General features: G+C 39.1%; 1 protein-coding gene, 1 long non-coding RNA gene and 1 pseudogene across 10 annotated transcripts in view; 1 reads left to right on the forward strand and 2 right to left on the reverse strand.

Annotated features, from left to right (window-relative positions):
- The window catches only part of LOC147579027 (uncharacterized), a 166,505-nt gene extending 158,737 nt beyond the window's left edge, over window positions 1-7,768 (reverse strand). For 2 of the 5 annotated variants that reach the window (XR_015253480.1, XR_015253477.1), the window contains exons 1-3: window positions 7,522-7,760; window positions 6,849-7,013; window positions 5,422-5,562 (exon numbers count right to left, since the gene is read on the reverse strand). This is a non-coding gene — a long non-coding RNA (uncharacterized LOC147579027). Of the gene's footprint in view, window positions 1-5,421; window positions 5,563-6,848; window positions 7,014-7,147; window positions 7,281-7,521 lie in introns of those variants that run through there. The other 3 variants (XR_015253478.1, XR_015253479.1, XR_015253481.1) reach the window with 3 other exon arrangements.
- The window catches only part of OSBPL8 (oxysterol binding protein like 8), a 157,149-nt gene continuing 144,952 nt past the window's right edge, over window positions 6,634-18,830 (forward strand). For 4 of the 5 annotated variants that reach the window (XM_086712760.1, XM_086712763.1, XM_086712766.1 and 1 more), the window contains exon 1: window positions 8,108-8,245. The gene's annotated coding sequence lies outside the window, so the exon portion shown is untranslated. Of the gene's footprint in view, window positions 6,651-8,107; window positions 8,246-18,830 lie in introns of those variants that run through there. The other variant, XM_086712761.1, reaches the window with a different exon arrangement.
- Window positions 7,851-8,882, reverse strand: LOC147579031 (uncharacterized; annotated as a pseudogene).

Genomic DNA, 18,830 nt, shown 5'->3' on the forward strand with positions numbered 1-18,830 from the left:
CATACTTATAGCTGGGAATGTGTAGTCCAGGTAGATATCAGAAAGAAATGGGTTCTTCTTCTTCATTTAAAAATTTATTTGGAGGGGCGCCTGGGTGGCTCGGTCGGTTGAGCGTCCGACTTCGGCTCAGGTCACGATCTTGAGGTTCGTGAGTTCGAGCTCCGCGTCGGGCTCTGTGCTGATGGCTCGGAGCCTGGAGCCTGTTTCGGATTCTGTGTCTCCCTCTCTCTGACCCTCCCCCATTCATGCTCTGTCTCTCTCTGTCTCAAAAATAAATAAACGTTAAAAAAAAATAAATAAATAAATAAAAAATAAAAATTTATTTGGAATTCAGGATGCCCCCTGGGCTGACTTAAACCTCAGGAGTCAATCTTTACAGCCTGAGCATAAATTTTCTAACTATTTCCAGAGATAGTGTTAAAAGTCATAGCATGCATCTAATTTTGAATAGGCAATGTGGGTGGAAAGGGTAGGCAGAGCTTTTCAATAAGACTTAATTGCCCTTAACCTGTGAATACATAATTATATAATTTGTTATGATGAACTTTCATTTTTAGACTTCTATGGTGGGACTCATTAATTCTTCATAGATATGTGAAAAATAACTCTAATACTCTATTACTCTAAATCATGATCTCCTAAATATATGCTAATTTCTTAGTCTGATTATTAATAAATCATCTCCGCTGGTACATTATGCAAATTTGAAATAAAAATGTCATGAAGAAAAACACTTAAAATGCTACAGCAGTACAGTTATTTAAAAAGAGAATATCAATAAAATATTAATATAGTTTTGCCTATATGGATAAGAGAAAAAAATAAATGAAAATGTTTAGTGCTTTTGTTTTTTTTCAATTAAAAATTTTTTATTTATTTAGAGAGAGAGAAAGAGCATGTGGGAGAGGGGCAGAGAGAGAGAGAGAGATGGGGAGAGAGAATCCCAAGCAGGCTCAGTGCAGTCAGCACAGAGCAAGATGCATGGCCCTATCCCACCAACCATGAAATCATGACTTGAGCTGAAATCAAGAGTCAGATGCTTAACCGACTGAGCTACACAGGTGCCCCTAGTGTTTTTGCTTTTAAGGGCATATACCAGATGGAACTAATAATACAAATGGGAAAAATACTTGCTCTGATGAGGTCTGTTTAATAGTAGGTATAAGGTAAGAATCTGATTGGACTTATTTTGATGTTAGGAACATGAGTGATAGCTATATTTTCTTTTAAAAATATTATTAAATAATTTTAACAGTTCTGTTTTGCATAGTTGGTGGGTTTTAGATTCATGCAAGTATTTACCACTTTCAATGCTCTTACTTCAGTCTTAACTCCAGATCTTTTATAGGGGGATCATTTTATTTTTGTCTGAAGAGAGAAATTTCTTTAGACTTTCTATTAGTGAGAATCACTATTAGCAGCAAACTCTGCTTTTGTTGGCCTAAAAATGCCTTTGTTTTGGCCCCATTCTTTTTTTGTGGTGGGGGAGGAAGGGCAGAGGGAGAGGAGAGAGAATCTTAAGCAGGCTCCACACCCAGCCCTGATTCCAACTTGGGGCTGGATCTCATGATGCAGGACTCAATCTCATGACCGTGAGATCATGACCTGAGTTAAAGTCAAGAGTCTGATGCTTAACCAACTGAGCCACCCAGGCACCCCTGGCCTCTTTCTTAAAAGACCTCTTCAAATAGGCATTGGATTTTCTTTTAGCCCACTGAAGGTGTTATTCCATGGTCTTCTGATTCTATTGTTACTAATGAAGGTCGATTACCAGACACTTTTGAGAATAATCTATTTTGTTCTCCACTAATTTCAAAGTTTTCTTTTCCTTTTGTTTTTTGGTGTTTTATAGTTTTGCTGTGATGTATATAAGTGTAGATTTATTATTCTTCAATTTGCTTGGGATCTGGGGGACTTCTTAATCTGTGAATTGGAATCTTTCATCAGTTCTGGAAAGTTTTCAACCATTATCATGTCTAATATTGCTTCTGCCACATTTTTTTCTTTCCTATTCTTTTGGAGTATCAATTTATTTCAGACTTTCTCACAATGTCTTCAATGTCACATAAAGTCTCTTTTATATTTTTCATTTTTTTCTTTTTCTATTGCATTTGGGCAACTTCTTCATCTCTACCTCCCAGTTCACTAAATTGTGCTTCTGCTATGTCAAATAGACTATTAAATGTGTCCCCTGAGTTTTAAATTTTAATAACTTATATATTTTAATTCTTTAAGTTCCATTTAAAAATATCTTTGGTTATTCTTTATACTTTCTTGTTTTGTGTATGTATTTTCAAGGTCATCTTTTATTCCCTTATTCATATTTTATATAGTTATTTTATAGTCTGTGTCTGGTAATTTCAGTATCTGAAGTCTTTTTAAATGTTTTTGCTATCTTATGTTCACTGTTTCTCACTAATGGTGTCTTATTTTCTTCTGTGCTTGTTATTTTTTAAAATGTGAGCTATTTTCCTAAGACTTTTACTTATTATTCTTTAAGGCTTAAATTGAAGATGGGTTCCTCCAGAGAGGACTGGCATTTGCTTCTGCCAGATGTCTGAAAGTACTATCAGTCAAACATTCTTCTCAATTATCAGCTGAATACCTTCTGGGATCATCCAGGTAATATGAATTCAAGTTATATTTTTTTGTGTGCATAAGAGCTGGATTGTGAGTCTAAATTCTCAGATATGATTTTGCTTTTCCCCTCTCCACTAGGTGCCACGTTTAAGACAGTAATTTTCGGGGCGCCTGGGTGGCGCAGTCGGTTAAGCGTCCGACTTCAGCCAGGTCACGATCTCGCGGTCCGTGAGTTCGAGCCCCGCGTCAGGCTCTGGGCTGATGGCTCAGAGCCTGAAACCTGTTTCCGATTCTGTGTCTCCCTCTCTCTCTGCCCCTCCCCCATTCATGCTCTGTCTCTCTCTGTCCCAAAAATAAATAAATATTGAAAAAAAAAATTAAAAAAAAAAAAAATTAAAAAAAAAAAAAGACAGTAATTTTCTTTGTAGAACATAGGGGAGAGGTGTGTATGCTACTAAGGGGCAAGTTTATTTCTAATACATCTTTACAGTAAGTGAATAATCCTTGGAACTGCAGCTTTCTGTGGGCATAGGGCAGGTCATGGGTTTTGTCTTTTATAAGGCCATGAACACCAAAGCTCATGTTAACTGGATTTGGCAAATGCCCTTGGGGTCATTTGGAGTGAAACTCTCTATCTAGGTTTCTGCCTTCATTCCAGTTTTGAACTACTAATTTCTTTATTACCAGTTAATCAATACATTTAATAGAATTTAAAACATTTTTCCAGGATTTTTGTTTCCAGTGTGATCACTGAGTGACGTATATAAGCCATGATATTGCCAGAAATACAAGCCTATATTCTTTGTATTTTATTACCCAAATTTTCATTGAGGGATATTTAAGACAAATAATATTAAACAGAAATACTTAAAATCAATATGTAAATACTTTGCAAGAAAATCTGTAGATTTTTCAAATAGACTTTTTTTTTTAATGTTTATTTCTTTTTGAGACAGAGAGAGACAGAGTGTGAGCTGGGGAAGGGGCACAGAGAGAGGGAGACACAGAATACGAAGCAGGCTCCTGGCCCTGAGCTGTGAGCACAGAGCCTGACGCAGGGCTCAGACTCATGAACCCCGAGATCATGACCTGGGCCCAATCGGACGCTTAACCAACTGAGTCAGCCAGGCACCCCAGACTACTTTTTTAATATAAAAAAATTTTAATTTATTTAAATTATTTTAATGCCTACTTTTTAGGGAGGGAGACAGAAAGAGTACGAGTGGGGAAGGGGCAGAGAGAGAAAGAGACACAGAATCTGAAGCTGGCTCCAGGCTGAGTTGGCAGAGCCCAACACAGGGCTCAAACTCATGAACTGTGAGATTGTGACCTGAGCTGAAGTCGGATGCTTAACTGACTGAGCCACCCAGGAGCCCCTAATATAAATTTTTGGTTGGGTGCTTACCACATATCTAGTTGATGTCTATTAATTATTTTATTTATTTATTTATTTATTTATTTATTTATTTACTTAGGGAGTCTGGGGATGCACATGTGCTTGAGTGGGGGAGGAGCAAAGGGAGAAAGAGAGAGAGAGAGAGAGAGAGAGAGAGAGAGAGAGAGAGAGAGAGAGAGAATCTTAAGCAGGCTCTGTGCTGTCAGCACAGAGCTTGACATGGGGCTTGAACCCACAAACCATGAGATCATTACCTGAGTGGAAACCAAGAGGCGGACACTTAACCGACTGAGCCAGCCAGGCACCTTGTAGATGTCTATTATTTTGTTTTATTAAATTGAAGATTATTATTGTTCTACAGTGCATTTAGCCTTTGAACCACTTATCTGTTGGCTTAAATTCACTTAAGCTGATTTGTGAGATTATACTATATAACAATTTCAAAAATCTCTGTGATTTAGAACAACAAATATTTATGATTCACTCTTGCTTCATGTTAGTAGCTGCAGGTCAGCTGCTGGTGTACTGCTCTAAAGGTCAGTTTCAGGTCTGCTCCACATATTTTCTCATTCTGAGACCCTATTTGGAACACGCCTTTCTCATGGCCAGGCAGCACAAGACCAAGAGATTGACCTGAATGTTGCACTCAAAAAAGCAGTTGGCATGTGTTACATCTGCTCATAAGCCATTCGTTAGAGCAAGTTACATGGCCAAGAGTAATAACATAATCTACCAAATCTATCTTCAAAGTTGTATTGAATATCTTATTTATGTTTGAGGTTGCTGTTAATCTTCTCTGAGAAAATGAGGATTTTAACCTAAAATCTTCATTAGCAATCTTTGGCAACATAAATGTCTAAATGGATAGGCAAAAGTAAAACAAAAAAACAGAAAACAACTTCAAGCCAATCTCTCTCATTCTAGGTCAGGGATGATGCATATTCTGTGGGAAAAATTATCGTGCCTGTCAGTGCTTTAACTGATTTGGAAAAAGAACTTCTCATTGTCAGAAATGTACAATGAATTAAACACTAGGCGTAAGAGATTCTTACTGGAGTTAAAATGGAATAGTTATAATAAAATTGGACAATTATATTAAAAAGTTTTATTAAAAATATTATTCTCAAAATAATTTTAAGAGTAGCAAACTTGCAGGGTATGTAAACATAGCAAATGGGAGTTTTAGGATATTTTTCAGTTATAGCACAGGATCACACATTACAGTTTCTGTTTATGTTGTGATTACATCAAAATGCTAGTTTGATCATTTCCTGAAATCATACGACATTAGATGTGAAAGGATCTGAAAAGTATGTATTTCTCATTTGCAATGTATTGATACATCATTTTGTTGCAATCAATTGTGAGGTATGTCAAAATCATCATTCATGACAAGCAACTATTACTAGCAACAGTTAAAATACAATTACAAAAGATACACTTACATTTGTTGTCCCATAATATCTTCACTTTCATGAACTTGCATTGACTTTTTTTTGAGTGTGGTTGATAGCGGTTATAGGTAGTCAGACTAGACAATAATTTGCATAATCCTGGCTGTTTGTTTCCAATGTGAATATCATTCACTGAAAAAAAAAAAAGGTTGAATAACATTGGTTAAACAGCATATAGTCCAACTCCCTACTTTTTTTAAAAATTAATTTATTTATTTGAGGGGGGGTGGGGAGAGAGAGAATCCCAAGCAGACTCTCAGCCATCAGTGTGGAGCCCGATGCAGGCCTTGAACTCACAAACTGTGAGATCATGACCTGAGCTGAAACCAAGACCTGTGCCAAAACCAAGAGTTGGATGCTTTAACCAACTGAGCCACCCAGGTGCCCCCCCCCACCAACTCCCTACTTTTTATCAGAGCTTGATATGCAGAGAGTAATTCATCCAGTCACACATCTAATTAGCAGAGTCTGTAAACCACCACCACCTTGCTTCCAGAACGGTGCTTTCCATTCCAACAAAAGACTGTTTATTTTCAACAACCAATAGAAGAAATTTGGGCTGACGCAGGAGAGGATTGTCAAGGAGATTTGCCTTATTTTACTGATCTGTAGTTTTAGTTCCCAGAGTAAAGGAAAAGAACCAGAGAAACAGAGCCCAGAGGGTATATTTTGCATGTTATTTGTGCTCCAAGAACATTCTTTTTCAAATCTATTTGATTGCAACTCACACTAAGAAACACAGTTTAAATCACAACATAGGACACACTCTTATTCTTCCCCACAAATGAAACAAAAATTTCACAAAGCAATTTCTTGTCCACACTAAATGTGTACTCTGATCGTTATATTCTATTCATTCCAGCCTATTTGTTAAAAAATAAAATTGAATTTTAAGTCAATTTAAAAAATAGTGCTCTAGAAAATAGAAGACATTTCAATCTGATGCCAAACTCCAAAGTTACTGAGTTAGTGTCATTCACACAATAATAAAACTTTTCTCGTATTTATTTGAACTACAAATACAGTATCTCAGACTTCAGAACAGAACCTGTAGAATCTTTCCCTCATTGGAACACCAGCTCATTATAGTATCTCATAGATTCCAAGACCCATTGTTTCTCACATTTTAACATCTATGAATTTAAGATGTGTCCTAAAAAATATCAGTGGCTTTGCATAGTTTAAATGGCAGTATTTTTCTTTCTTCACATGAAATAACGGTGAGTCCTAAAGTCTATTTCTTAGTGTGTCATGAAATACATTGATAATTACGATCATATAGGCCAAACTCTATTGGTTATTCAAGTATCCAGGTGATCAGAATGCTTTTTGAGGTCTTGTTAAGAAAACGTAATGAGGGCATAAAACATGCTTAAGCAAAAACCCTTAGTTCTGGGCCAGAAGGAAAAATGACTTACAAACTGAGAAAACTTTCTCATGTGCTTGCATGGTTAGCAGGGTTTGATTATGATCTTTCTGCTTTTCTACTTCCTTCATTTCTGTATTGTTACTTTCCTCTGGCGATTGGCATTTCTATTCTTTTCCTCTCATCACCAGCGGTAGGCGGGGAGAGTTCCTCGGACCTGGGTTTAAAAGGAAAGCAAGTTTACGTCCAAAAGTTGGGTACTTAAAAAAAAAAAAAAAAAAAAGATTAGGCTTTATTTTAAAATTGCAACGAATTGCCAAATCCTGTGGATCTGTTTAAACTGCCACCAACCTAACACATTGTGAGACTTAATGACTGTAGAACTGGCATGAAGGATGCTGAACCTGACTAGGAACAAAAATAAGTTTGCTAGGCTATTTTCATCCCAGCGTGATTGAGACACACCATCCTTTCCTCAAAAAAAAAAAAAAACAAAAAACCAAAAAAAAAAAAAACCAAACTCTAATGAGGAAGACAGTAAATTAAATGCCACAATTAACGTGGTACTAGAAATAGGAACAATTTGTTACTGCTTTTCAAGCCAGACACCACGATGCCTTTTTTCCTTTGTTTGTCTACAACTTTAGTCAAGCCGAGGCTGGGGAGGCGGGTCTCAAGCTCGGGCCTCCGGGCCTCCGAGTGGGCGTGGGGTCCTGGGCCAATACCAGTGAGCTCTATTGTGCAGTCTTCTCAGGTTAGGCAGGGCCGTGCAAGACCGGTCCAGACCACGCCTCAGTAGATCACGGGCGGGCGGCGGTGGGCTGGAATCCCGAAGCCGCCCTCGGGTGTGCGGAGGCAATTCGGATGCGATAAGACTCTGGCAGAACTAGGTGTTGACAGTTGTTCCAGCGCGACTCCCTCCCGGCCCGCCGGGGAGGCGTCTCCGCGGCCGCCTCCGCGCGCCGTCACGTGACGGGAAAGAGGGGAGGGGGGCTGGTGGCTGGAGCCCGCGAGCTGGGGGCGGGGCCTGGAGGGGGAGGGCGCCCGAATGTAGAGGATCTTGGCTGCTGTGGGTGCTGAGAGAGGCGGCGACGCGGCGCATGACAACATTAGGCCGCGACGCGCTCGGGGCCAGGCGGTGGTGGCAGCTGTAGCCCGAGTGGCTGCAGCGTTAGCTTTCGCCGCGGCAGTGGTCGCAGCCAGTAGCGGGCGGACGGAGGGAAAGTGGAGCCCGCCCTGGCCAGAGGACCGCGGGCCGCGAGTTCCCGCCCCCCTCGCGGGCTGAGCCGGCAGCGCCTCCGCGGCCGCGAGCCAGCGCCCTCGGTCTGGGCTCGCGCCCTAGCTGCCTCCGGCGACAGCAGCCGAGAGAAGTTGGGGTCCGCCCGGGCGCGTGCAGGGCCCCGGAGGAATCGGCCTGCTCCTCCCCGCCTCTCCGGGGGCTCCGCACCGGTGAGTGTCACGCCGGTCCCTGGGTCGGGGGGGGGGGGAGCGGGTGGTGGCGGGTCCGCACCCCTCCGGGAGACTGCACCCCCATCCCCACGTTCTGAGCTCGGGCCAGTGGGGACTCCCCGAGCCGGAGAGTTCCTCTTTGGCTCCTTTGTCCCTTTTCGGAGTGGGGGATTCCAAAGGCTGGCGGGGGTGGAGTATTTTGGGGCCCACAGGACGTGCGTCTGCAAACCTTACATAGCCGCGGAAGGGGCGGTGGGGGGGTGGGTGGGTAAGAGCATTTTGACTGCCCCGAGTGACTCTTCCCGAAGTTTGGGCCGACCTCGGGGTCTCGCCGGAAGCCCCCGCCCGGGAGAGAGCTGGCGCTTTGTCACTTGGTGCGGTTAAGGCGAGGCTCCAGTTTTCCTGTGACAGCCCTAGAGGAGGCTGTGCCGCGCACCGCAGACCGCACCCGCCCTTGCAGAGCCGACACGGTGACACGGTGTTGTTGCTCTCAACTCAGTTCCTGTGGCCTCCTTGTAACATGGGAGGAAGGCGAAGCCTTTGCTGTACTTTTAAATGTATTGTTTGTTTCCAAGCCTTTTCTCAAGGGTGGAATCCGGTTCTAAGGAGCTTCCAATGGAACATGCTTCTGGTTCATTGAGCCACCCACTCAAGACCAGCTGAGTGAAGCAACAGTACTTGCAGATTTTCCATTCACAAAAGTCATTTAACACACTCTTCCTTATGAAAGACATCTGCCTTGGGGAACTTGCCTAATTTCATTTTATCTAAATGCTGTTTGAAATAATAGATAACTTGGGCGCCTATTTAAACAGATGGGAAAACTTCTCTAACTTATGGTGTAAGCATATTTGCGTTCAATAGTTTAATGAAGTTTTTGCCTTTCTAATCCTAGAGGAGCTGAGTGACTTCTAATTAGTATTAGAATGTCCCATGTATGGTAGGGTTATTAGTTTTTACTTATGCCCCCTGAAACTTAGCCTCAAATTAATGCCACTTTAGGTCTTTTCAGATAATCATTTAAAACAGGTTTGGTGTGTGTGTGGTTGTTTTTGTTTGTTTGTTTGTTTGCTTTTTGTTTTTTGTTTTTTTTTTTTTTTTGGTTTTTTGTTTTTGCCTCCCTTAGGATTCCAAAGAAAGCAAGGATTGTGGAGAGACATGGGTGAATTGCTTGTTAGGGCTTCTTCATTCCATCAGGTGTTATCTAAAGTTGATCATGCTTAGCGACTATGGTCAATTTTTATGCTTGCTAGAACCTGTTTTACAGTGAAATTAAGATCATGCTAGTTTTAAATTTTTTTTTTTCAACGTTTATTTATTTTTGGGACAGAGAGAGAGCATGAACGGGGGAGGGGCAGAGAGAGAGGGAGACACAGAATTGGAAACAGGCTCCAGGCTCTGAGCCATCAGCCCAGAGCCCGACGCGGGGCTTGAACTCACCGACCGCGAGATCGTGACCTGGCTGAAGTCGGGCGCTTAACCGACTGCGCCACCCAGGCGCCCCAAGATCATGCTAGTTTTATAGAACAGGTTGGGGAAGGGAGAGTAAGGGTATGCAGTTTGTCCTTTATAGAAGATATAGCTAATTTTACATATTTGTTGCCCCTTTTTTGTTAGTAACTGTGTATGAGATGACTACAATATGCCTGTTCAAAGTGCTGGGAAAAGGAATAGATGAAACATAAGAATTACTTTTTAGGTCTTTAATTATGGAGATTAGGTTGTTGCGGTCAATTTCCATGTGAACCGTTTGAGCCACAATACGTTACAGCTGCTTAGAAATGGTTTGATTAAAAATGGCTATGGTTTATTTCTTATTGAATATTAGTGTGGTATCTGTGATATGGAAAAGATGCTGCTGTCATTTTTCAGTTAGAATATTATTACATTTTGGAGGCAATCAGATGTGTTTCTTATAGCACATTTATGGCACTTATAAATTTGGCCTTGTTAAAGAACAAATTGCAGAATTTCTTTAGTGAGTACTCCTCCTACATTTAAACTTGGTTTAGAAATAATCCTTCAAGAGCAGGTTCCTTAGAGCATGGGTGACAAAATAGGAATTGATGCTTAGATGTAGTTTTCAAATTTTGTGGAAAATTCTTATGCTAATAGCAACACCTGAAGTATTATATTTGAATATAATACCCCAAGCTGAACACACTTATAGCAATGATCTTGGAGCATCAAGAGTTCAAAAGTAGAAGGCGTAAGTCCTGCTTGTGCCTTGTGAATATGACGTACATGTAATGCATATATACAATTTGAATTGAAAAGCCTCTGAGTACTGCATAATGAAGGTGGCTGGGTGCAAGGAGATTGGTGGAGATGCTTGATTGGAGCAGTTGTAGCTAAAGTATCATTTTCTTGTGGATACAACTCAGGAAGGGATGTCTGGACTAACCTGTAGAGGTCGATTTCACGTCCATGTGTGGGAAACCCCTGAGAGATTTTAGATCTGTCCTTTCTATCTTGGTTCCCCATTCCATTCCCTCATTTTCTCGAAGGCATGAAGTTGAAGGTCTGATCTGAGAGACCTTCCAGACTTCTTCCTCCCTGAAAAGTTTTATCAAGTATGCAAGGGAGAAAGCTTTCTTCAGAGGCCTTGTAGGAAATGAATGCTTGTCCTTGATCATACTCTTACACCCCATGTTATTTTTACCTTTTTTAAAGTTGCAAACCCTGTAAACCATCTATGATAGCACAGGCCTGTCTTTTTTGCTCACCATCCACTCTGCAAATGCTTAATAGTTACTGAATGAAAACATACAGTTCCAGATATATAACAGGAGAATGAAAAGGAGTGTGTGATAATGTAGTCCGAAACAGATACAAGGAGTGAGGTGATAAGGAAGGATGTTGGATTAGGAGGAAGGGAGCAGGTCATAACTGGGAAACTTTCTTAGAAGAGGTAATTCGTGAGTTAGGTTTTGCAGAAAGCTGTATATCTGAAGATAAGCAGGTGTTTTAAGGGGGTAGACAGCATGAACCAAAGCATTTAAATTGGACTGGGTAATCATGGGATTAATAAGCTCAGTGAGTCTTTTTTGGTAAATTATGAATAATTTTTCTTCCCCTTATAACTGTTCTCTCTCCCAGATAAAAAGATTGGCACACTTTATAAGAACTAAGATGTAGAGTACTTGAGTTTTGGAAGTGACAGTGGTATACTGAAAGCAAGAGCATTGAACTAGGGGGTTCAGAAAATTTGAAACGGATTTCTGATTAAATCTTATACAAGTAAGTGCCTTTGGGCAAATCACTGGGCCTTAGTTATCTCATTTGTAAAAGGAAGACCATAATCCTTATCCCATATGGTTATTGGGAGAATGAAGTTTCATAATGTGTATGGAAGTGCCTACTTCAATATCTAAGACATAGAACTTTATGTTAAATTGTTTAAAATGGATCTTTGTCTTTAGATTATTAAAAAATATTTTGGTGTATTTATCATGACCTCATATCTACTTGATCTTTGAGTTGACCCTTTTAATTTAAATTTATAAGTATCAAAATTTTAGATGCTTAGTTTTCTTTCAGTCAAGCATAATGTTTTCTGACAGAAATGAGGCTTGTTTCATTTTAATGTTACCAGGAAAAATGCTAGATGCCTTAAATTTTTAAAGCTTTAAGTAAGGGATACGTGTGGCTGAAAATCTGAGCCTTTAGGCTTTTCTTCTTTATAGAATTTGTTTTTGAAGAAATAGTCCATGCCTATCATGTCATGTGTTCATTGTGAAGACACAGGGGATTTTCCTGCTATTAAGGAAAAAAAAAAATTACCCAAAACATCCTCTATGTTTTTGGTGATTTGAATGATTATAAACTATGGTGGATCTCTACCTGTGTGCTTTATTTTAGAATTCAGTATTTTTTGAGTAGGCTAATGGACTTCTGTATCATTTCTTATCTAAGCTTTTTGCTGTGGTAGCTATTTGGTTATGAATCTCAATTTTTCACTACACTTTGTGAACTCTTTGTAGTGTTATAATCCTTGGAGCAATCTGTCCTTTGTATAATATTTGGAAGGGAATTTTATTATTAAAAAAAAAAACAAACTAAAAAAAGTCTGGAGTTTTGAAATGATAAAGACACCAGTTACTACCTTCCATATTCACAAACCACCAAAGAAAAGAGGAAATGGTTTTGGGGTTGGAGACTCTTTTCACATAAAAAGGAGAAACCTTTGATTTAGGATTGTTAAAAACATGATGGATTCAGAAGGAGATTGTTAGAGCTCCTGCAGGTAGCTTAGTAGGTGTTGTTGCTGGTAATACTACTACTAATAACAGCTGATATGTGTTGATTGCTATGTACCAGTTACTAGTTTGAAGTATTTGCCATGTTGGGGTACCTGGGTGGCTCAGTCAGTTGAGCGTCCGACTTCGGCTCAGGTCATGATCTCATGGTTCGTGGGTTCGAGCCCCACATCGAGCTCTGTGTTGACAGCTCAGAGCCTGGAGCCTGTTTCACATTCTCTCTCTCTCTCTCTCTCTCTCTCTCTCTCTCTCTGTGCCTCTCTCTCTCTCTGCCCCTCCCCCACTCACACTCTGTCTCCCTCTGTCTCAAAAATAAATAAACGTTAAAAAAAATTTAAAAGAACATAGTGGATATAGTATTTTTAAGGTGACTTGTTAAAATTTTTTGAATTCATACTTTTTTAGAGTAAGACTGAAGTACAGACTTAGTACGGAGGATTTTTATATAGTAATATTTGAGGGTCACAAATCTGTGTAATTGAAATCTATCCTATTGAAATTTTTCACCCCTAAAAAGCAACTTGTGTTTTGACTGCCAAGTGCCACAGTAGTTTATCAGATTACATAATTTCTTACAGAGAAGACTCGGGCCCCTGTGGAAATTATGAAATCTGGGTAGGTAAGTTTTGATGGCGTGGGAATATGGTAGGTCTGGGGAGAGAGCAGTCCACTCTAAGTAGCATTATCTGGGTTAGAGTAAACAGGTAGAACACCTTGAACATGAGGGCGCAGGTACATTTTTTAAGTACAGATTGGGGGTGAGGAAATTCTGAAGACCAGCTTTGCTACTGTATATTTTTGCCTGTTTTGACTGTAATAGCACTTAAAATCAGCAAGTCAAAAGTAAAGAAAAAACAATGCTGTGCATCATAGTGGGGAGTTTGTAATAGTTCCTAGCCTGTTTTGCAAGATGTGGGGGCTTTATAAATATTTATTAATGATCATAGAATTACTCTCTTACTACCTATTATTTTATAAATCTAAGGAGGCCGAATAGCATAGGCTCTGGAGCCAGACTACTTAAGTTCACAACCTGCACAGCCTCTTATTAGCTTATTGCCCTGTACGTGGTCTGGTGCTGACATGGCAGAAGAAGATAGTATATTTAGGCAGAGTAGGGCCCAGAGTTTTCCATGGTTCTTATGTAGTATGAAAGAGATCTAGAAGTTCTCACATAATCCTAGTGAAAAAAATAGAAGTTAACAGAGTGGGAGCCAGCAAGCTTGTCATGAGGCTACTATTGTGAAGGGAGGGACCATGCAGTAATTGTTGCGGGGGGAGGGCAGCTCTGTAAGATTCAGCTCAGTGCCCACCACAGTTGGTACTCCCTCTTGCTGTAGTATAGTTAACACTGGGAAGTAGTTGCTCAGCTAGGAGTGCATTTCTGTCATTCTCTCCTCTACCCTTGTGATCCTTCCCTGCATCTAGGTGGGGCCATGTATGTGACTGATTTTCACTAGTGGAATGTGAATGGAAATGATGTGTTTTCACTTTAGCATAGAGTGACAGAAAAGCAGGTGTTCTTTCTCCAACTTTTTTTTTTCCGATCCAAGGAACCAGGAGCACTTAAGAGGGTGGTAGAGCCATGAGATTGGAAGGATTTAGAGTCCTTAAATTACCATGTGGAAGAAAGCTGTACATCAAAGAGGAGTGTACCCATAATAGATTGTAATTTTAATGAGAGATTTTAATTGTGTAAAGTTAATGGAAGATCTGGGGTTTGTTAAGCAGCTAGTATTGCTTTAACTGTAAGCTTGGGCTGCCTAGGATAGGTAGTTGAGCTCCTAAGAATATCCATACCAGCAAGAGCTGAGGTGGGACCAAGTTAATAGATCCACTGGATATTGTTATAATATTCTCATCAGCATGTGCCGTTATGACTCTCCTAAAACTCTGAAGCCCATGAGGACCCAGAGGGCATGGATCTACATTTAGATCCATCATAATACTTCTTGTGCCCATGAATGCTCTGTGCTCAGACACCATTATAAGAATGAGAAGCCATGAGAAACTATGAAAGTTCTTTTATAAAAGTCTGAAGAGTTCCCTCAAAACAGGTTTCTCCATCTTGGCACTACTGATATTTTGAGCTGGATAATTCTTTGCTGTGAGTGGCTGTCCTGTGCATTGTAGTATGTATAGCAGCATCCCTCTATCCATTACATGCCACTAGCACCTCCCCTTGATCATACAACCAAAAATGTCTCCAGACATTGCTAAATGTCCTCTTGGGGGCAAAATTGCCCCTGGTAGAGAACCACTGTCTTAACCAAGTTAAGCTGAAAGAAATTACTTTAAAGTGAAAGACACTTAGCTTTATTTAAAAGACTTTTTCTCCTCTTAGGAGAGAGGTAGAGTTCATGGGAGAGGTTTGTTTCTGAACATGCAAAAAAGGAAGCTATGTTGTTTTTGTTTTCTTTTTATTTTATTTTGACAGAGATAGAGACAGAGAGAATGAGTGAGTGGGAGAGGGGCAGAGAGAGAGGGAGAGAGAATCCCAAGCAGACTCCAAGCTCAGCATGGAGCCCAGTGCAAGTCTTAATCCCATGACCCTGGGATCATGACCTGAGTCAAAATCAGTTTCCCCTTTCCCTCAATTCTTTGGCATAGTGTGCTTTATATTGTATTCCCTATTTATCTGGAGTTGCCTCTAATTCTGCTTCAGTTTGCACTAGTTGCTTTTTAAGTCTCTTCTGGGAACTTCCTTTTGGTGTACTCTTGAATCCATTCTATTTTAGATCTTTTTTTCTAAATTTACTTGATCTTTTTTCTGGAGTCCTTGAGTAACTTCCTGAAAAAGTGTGTTTGATGGGTAAACTTCTAACTTATTCTATGTACAAATTGTCTCCATTCTATTCTAACATTTGACTGATAGCTGGGCACAATATTGTAGGTTGCAAGTAATTTTCCTTTAGAACTCTGAAAGTATTGCTTGGTTGTCTTCTAGCATCCAGGGGTGCTGATTAGAAGCCATATGTTGGCTAATTCACTATTTTTTCAAAGATGATTTGTTTTTTATTCTGTCCTAATAAAGATTGTTTTTGTTTTGTTGTTGTTGTTGTTAAAGTTTATTTTTGAGAGGGTGGGAGGGGCAGAGAGAGAGGGAGAGAGAGAGAGAATCCCAAGCACAGAGCTGACAGCACAGAGCCCATGCTGGACTTGAACTCATGAACCGTGAGATCATGACTTGAACCGAAATCAAGGGATGCTTAACCAGCTGAGCCACCCAGGTGCCCCTAGGTGGTTGTTTTGGTTATTTGTTTTAGGCACTCTGTTGTTATTGTCTAAATGAGAGTCTTCAATTCTCAGAAATTCTCTTAGGTCTTTGTTATTTTCCAACCTTCACTTTTTTGTTTGCCTATGTGCTCTTAGGTAGGCAGGTATTTTCTCTCTTGGATTGATCATCTTTGTCTCATTTTATTTTCATATTTTGTGATTCTTTGTTCAGGGGATTTTTTTCCCCTAGTTTTTTTGTCTGATATTTTTGGGTGGGTAATCTGTGGATTTTCTTGTTCTGTTTTTCTTTTCCTATCATTCTTCTCTGTTTTATGTTCTAATACTTGCTGCTCTTAGTTTCAGAATATGTAAAATAGGTTATTGAAACATAAGGTTCTTTTGTGTTTCTTCAATTATCTCTTTTTCCATTCTGGTCACTTTCTATGTTTGTTTTTGTAATTATTATTTTTCATGATTAGTTTTCCTTATATCCCTGGTGTTTTTTGGTTGTCCATTCATGTTTAGAAAGAAGGACTGGGCTTCTGGTCTGAGTCTCCCCTCTCCCACCCTGTTCCTTGGACTGTTTTCCCTACTAGTTTTTTCTTTGAATAGGAACTCTAGCCACAGCATTTCAGGGCTGGACAGTACAAGGTAGGGCCTGTGTATTGGCAAGCATTGTTTTAGGGTACGAGAGAGAGGAGCTAGTTTCCAGCCTGTTGGCCCTCTAAATGCCAGATGAAAAGGGTTTATTACTCTACCAGCATCCTCACTTTAGTTTTTCCTAGTCATTTATCTTCTAGAAAAGCAGAATGTCTTTTTGCCTGGTGGTAAATGTTGCCCTTAGTTGTTTAGGTGCTTGCTTGGAGATGGGGGATGGGAAATGTAGTTGTTCTCATACAGTCAAGTAACATTTAATTCTGTTTTTTACCCCACAGTTTTCACCCTTTGCTGTATCGTTTAGTTTGCAATCATGCCTCTCTTGGGTCCTGTCACACATATGGGTTCCCACCCTTTTGTGTCACTCTTAAAGGGTATAACGGGCGTGTGGTTTTCTCTGCTTGTTATGTCAAGCTATACACACACACACACACACTACCCCTATTTCCAATTTTAAATTTATTTGCTCTTATGGCTTTACTTCTTTCTGTATGAACTGTATGAATTTTTATTTCAGTGGGATGGAGTAACTGGAGGGAAATTTTATATTTAGTCCATCGTCTTTTATTAGAGTCCTTTTCTAGCTTCTTAAATGTCAGATATGTAGAAGTATTGAATTATTTTTTTTAAATGCAGGCTTATTCATAGAAATTGCGATCATGATACCATGTTAAAATATAATGATGTTCCTTCATTAGTGATTTGTATAGGTGTTTATATCTGTATGCCAGTTGTTCCTAAAACTTGTACTCCTTTTGAATTCTTGTTTGCTTCTTAGTTTTTCTGATTCCCCTTTTGTTGTCCTCTATCCCAGTTTGCACATGTCATTATGATTCTCTGCCATTTCTTCTTTGTTATTTGGAAACTGAATGAGACCATTTAAAATTGTGGATAAAATATTGACTTTGCTCCAGAGAATAACATATTAGCTTTAAGCCCATGGCTCTTGTGATATTTTGATTACTGAGAAATGTTATTTTCTGTGTCTTCACTGTGTCCACATAGGTGAGGGCTTATTCTTTTATATTTATTTCTCTCCCTTAATTGTTATAGCTACTTTGGTTCAGTAGTTACTGATATTTTTCTCTATTTTCCTTCACTTCTACCTTATAATCTTTGGTGCTTTAAATGTTGAACTTAGGGGCGCCTAGGTGGCTCAGTTGATTAAGCATCCAACTCTTGGTTCCAGCTCAGGTCTTGATCTCAGGGTTGTGAGTTCAAGCCCCATTTAGGGTGTGAAACCTACTTAAAAAAATGTTGAACTTAAATTGCCTAGCTAGTTCGTTGAAGGCATTAATTTTTATCTCCTTCTTTCATTTTATAGTCATAAAATTTCTTTAACCTGTTCTCTTTTTTATTCCCATTCTTTACTGAATCTTTAGCTATCAGATTGATTGATTGTAAATTATCCTGGGGAAATACATTTAAATTTATCTATTTCTTTCCCCTCTCTTCTGTGGTATTGCTGCATTTCCCCATTATTCTTGTTAAGTTTTCTCTTATGACTTTGTAATTCTTTCTTCTATAGCTATGATATCTGCTGCTGAAATGTGTGTGTATGATTAGAATCATAATTCTCCTGCAATCAAGTTTTTACAATTTAGATTTTAAAAATGCTGACTACTTTGCATTTGAAATCCTGTCAGAAGGCTGTGATATGGAAGGCTTAAACCCCCAGATTTGGTCTGATTATATATTATGGGAACTACACAGTAAATACTTAATTGAAATTTAAAGTAGCTTAGGAAATAAGTCAGCTCTTTATTTGCCTAATACAGGGGAGGTCAATGTTGTAAATATTCCCTAATACAGTGGACATCTATTTACTGATTATTTTGTGAACTTTTTTTATATTCTCTGAAACTCTTGATTTTTAGAATTCAGAGATTGGACTAGGTAGTGGTTATAGGTCTTTTGCTTTACTTTTTTCACATATCCTTAACATTTTCAGGTATCTACTATCACAATTTCCTTCTTGATTGGCTTGTTACGGTGTCCTTTACTGTTTCTAGTATGTGTAGAGTTTTGGTACTTTTTCTTACACTTCCTGAAATTTCAAAATATAATCTTTAGTATTATATAGATAATATTTAACTGTTTTCAAAGGTTTTATTGTTCGGGGGATTATGGTTTTTATATCTTTATTTTCCCAAGAATTTATGATTATGATGTAGGAATTAAAAAAAAATAGCCTTTCATTACTGACAAAAAATTCAGGAAAAATGGAGATACACTTAAAAGGTTGATTGCTTAACATATTTAACATTTTAACTAGCAAGGTCTCATGTATTTGGTTATCTTTGTGGTTTCTTTATTCACAGTATTGTAATTCACAGCCTCTTCAAACTCAAAAGTTGAAATTAGTGAAACATTTTGTGTCTGTGGGCAAAGTATGATTTTAATTAAATTCAGAAAATCTATGCTTTTTTAGTATTCTCTAAAAATATTTTCAT

This window comes from Puma concolor, chromosome B4, assembly GCF_028749965.1.
Source record: "Puma concolor isolate L17-30 chromosome B4, mPumCon1.1.hap2, whole genome shotgun sequence".
Lineage (NCBI taxonomy): Eukaryota > Metazoa > Chordata > Mammalia > Carnivora > Felidae > Puma > Puma concolor.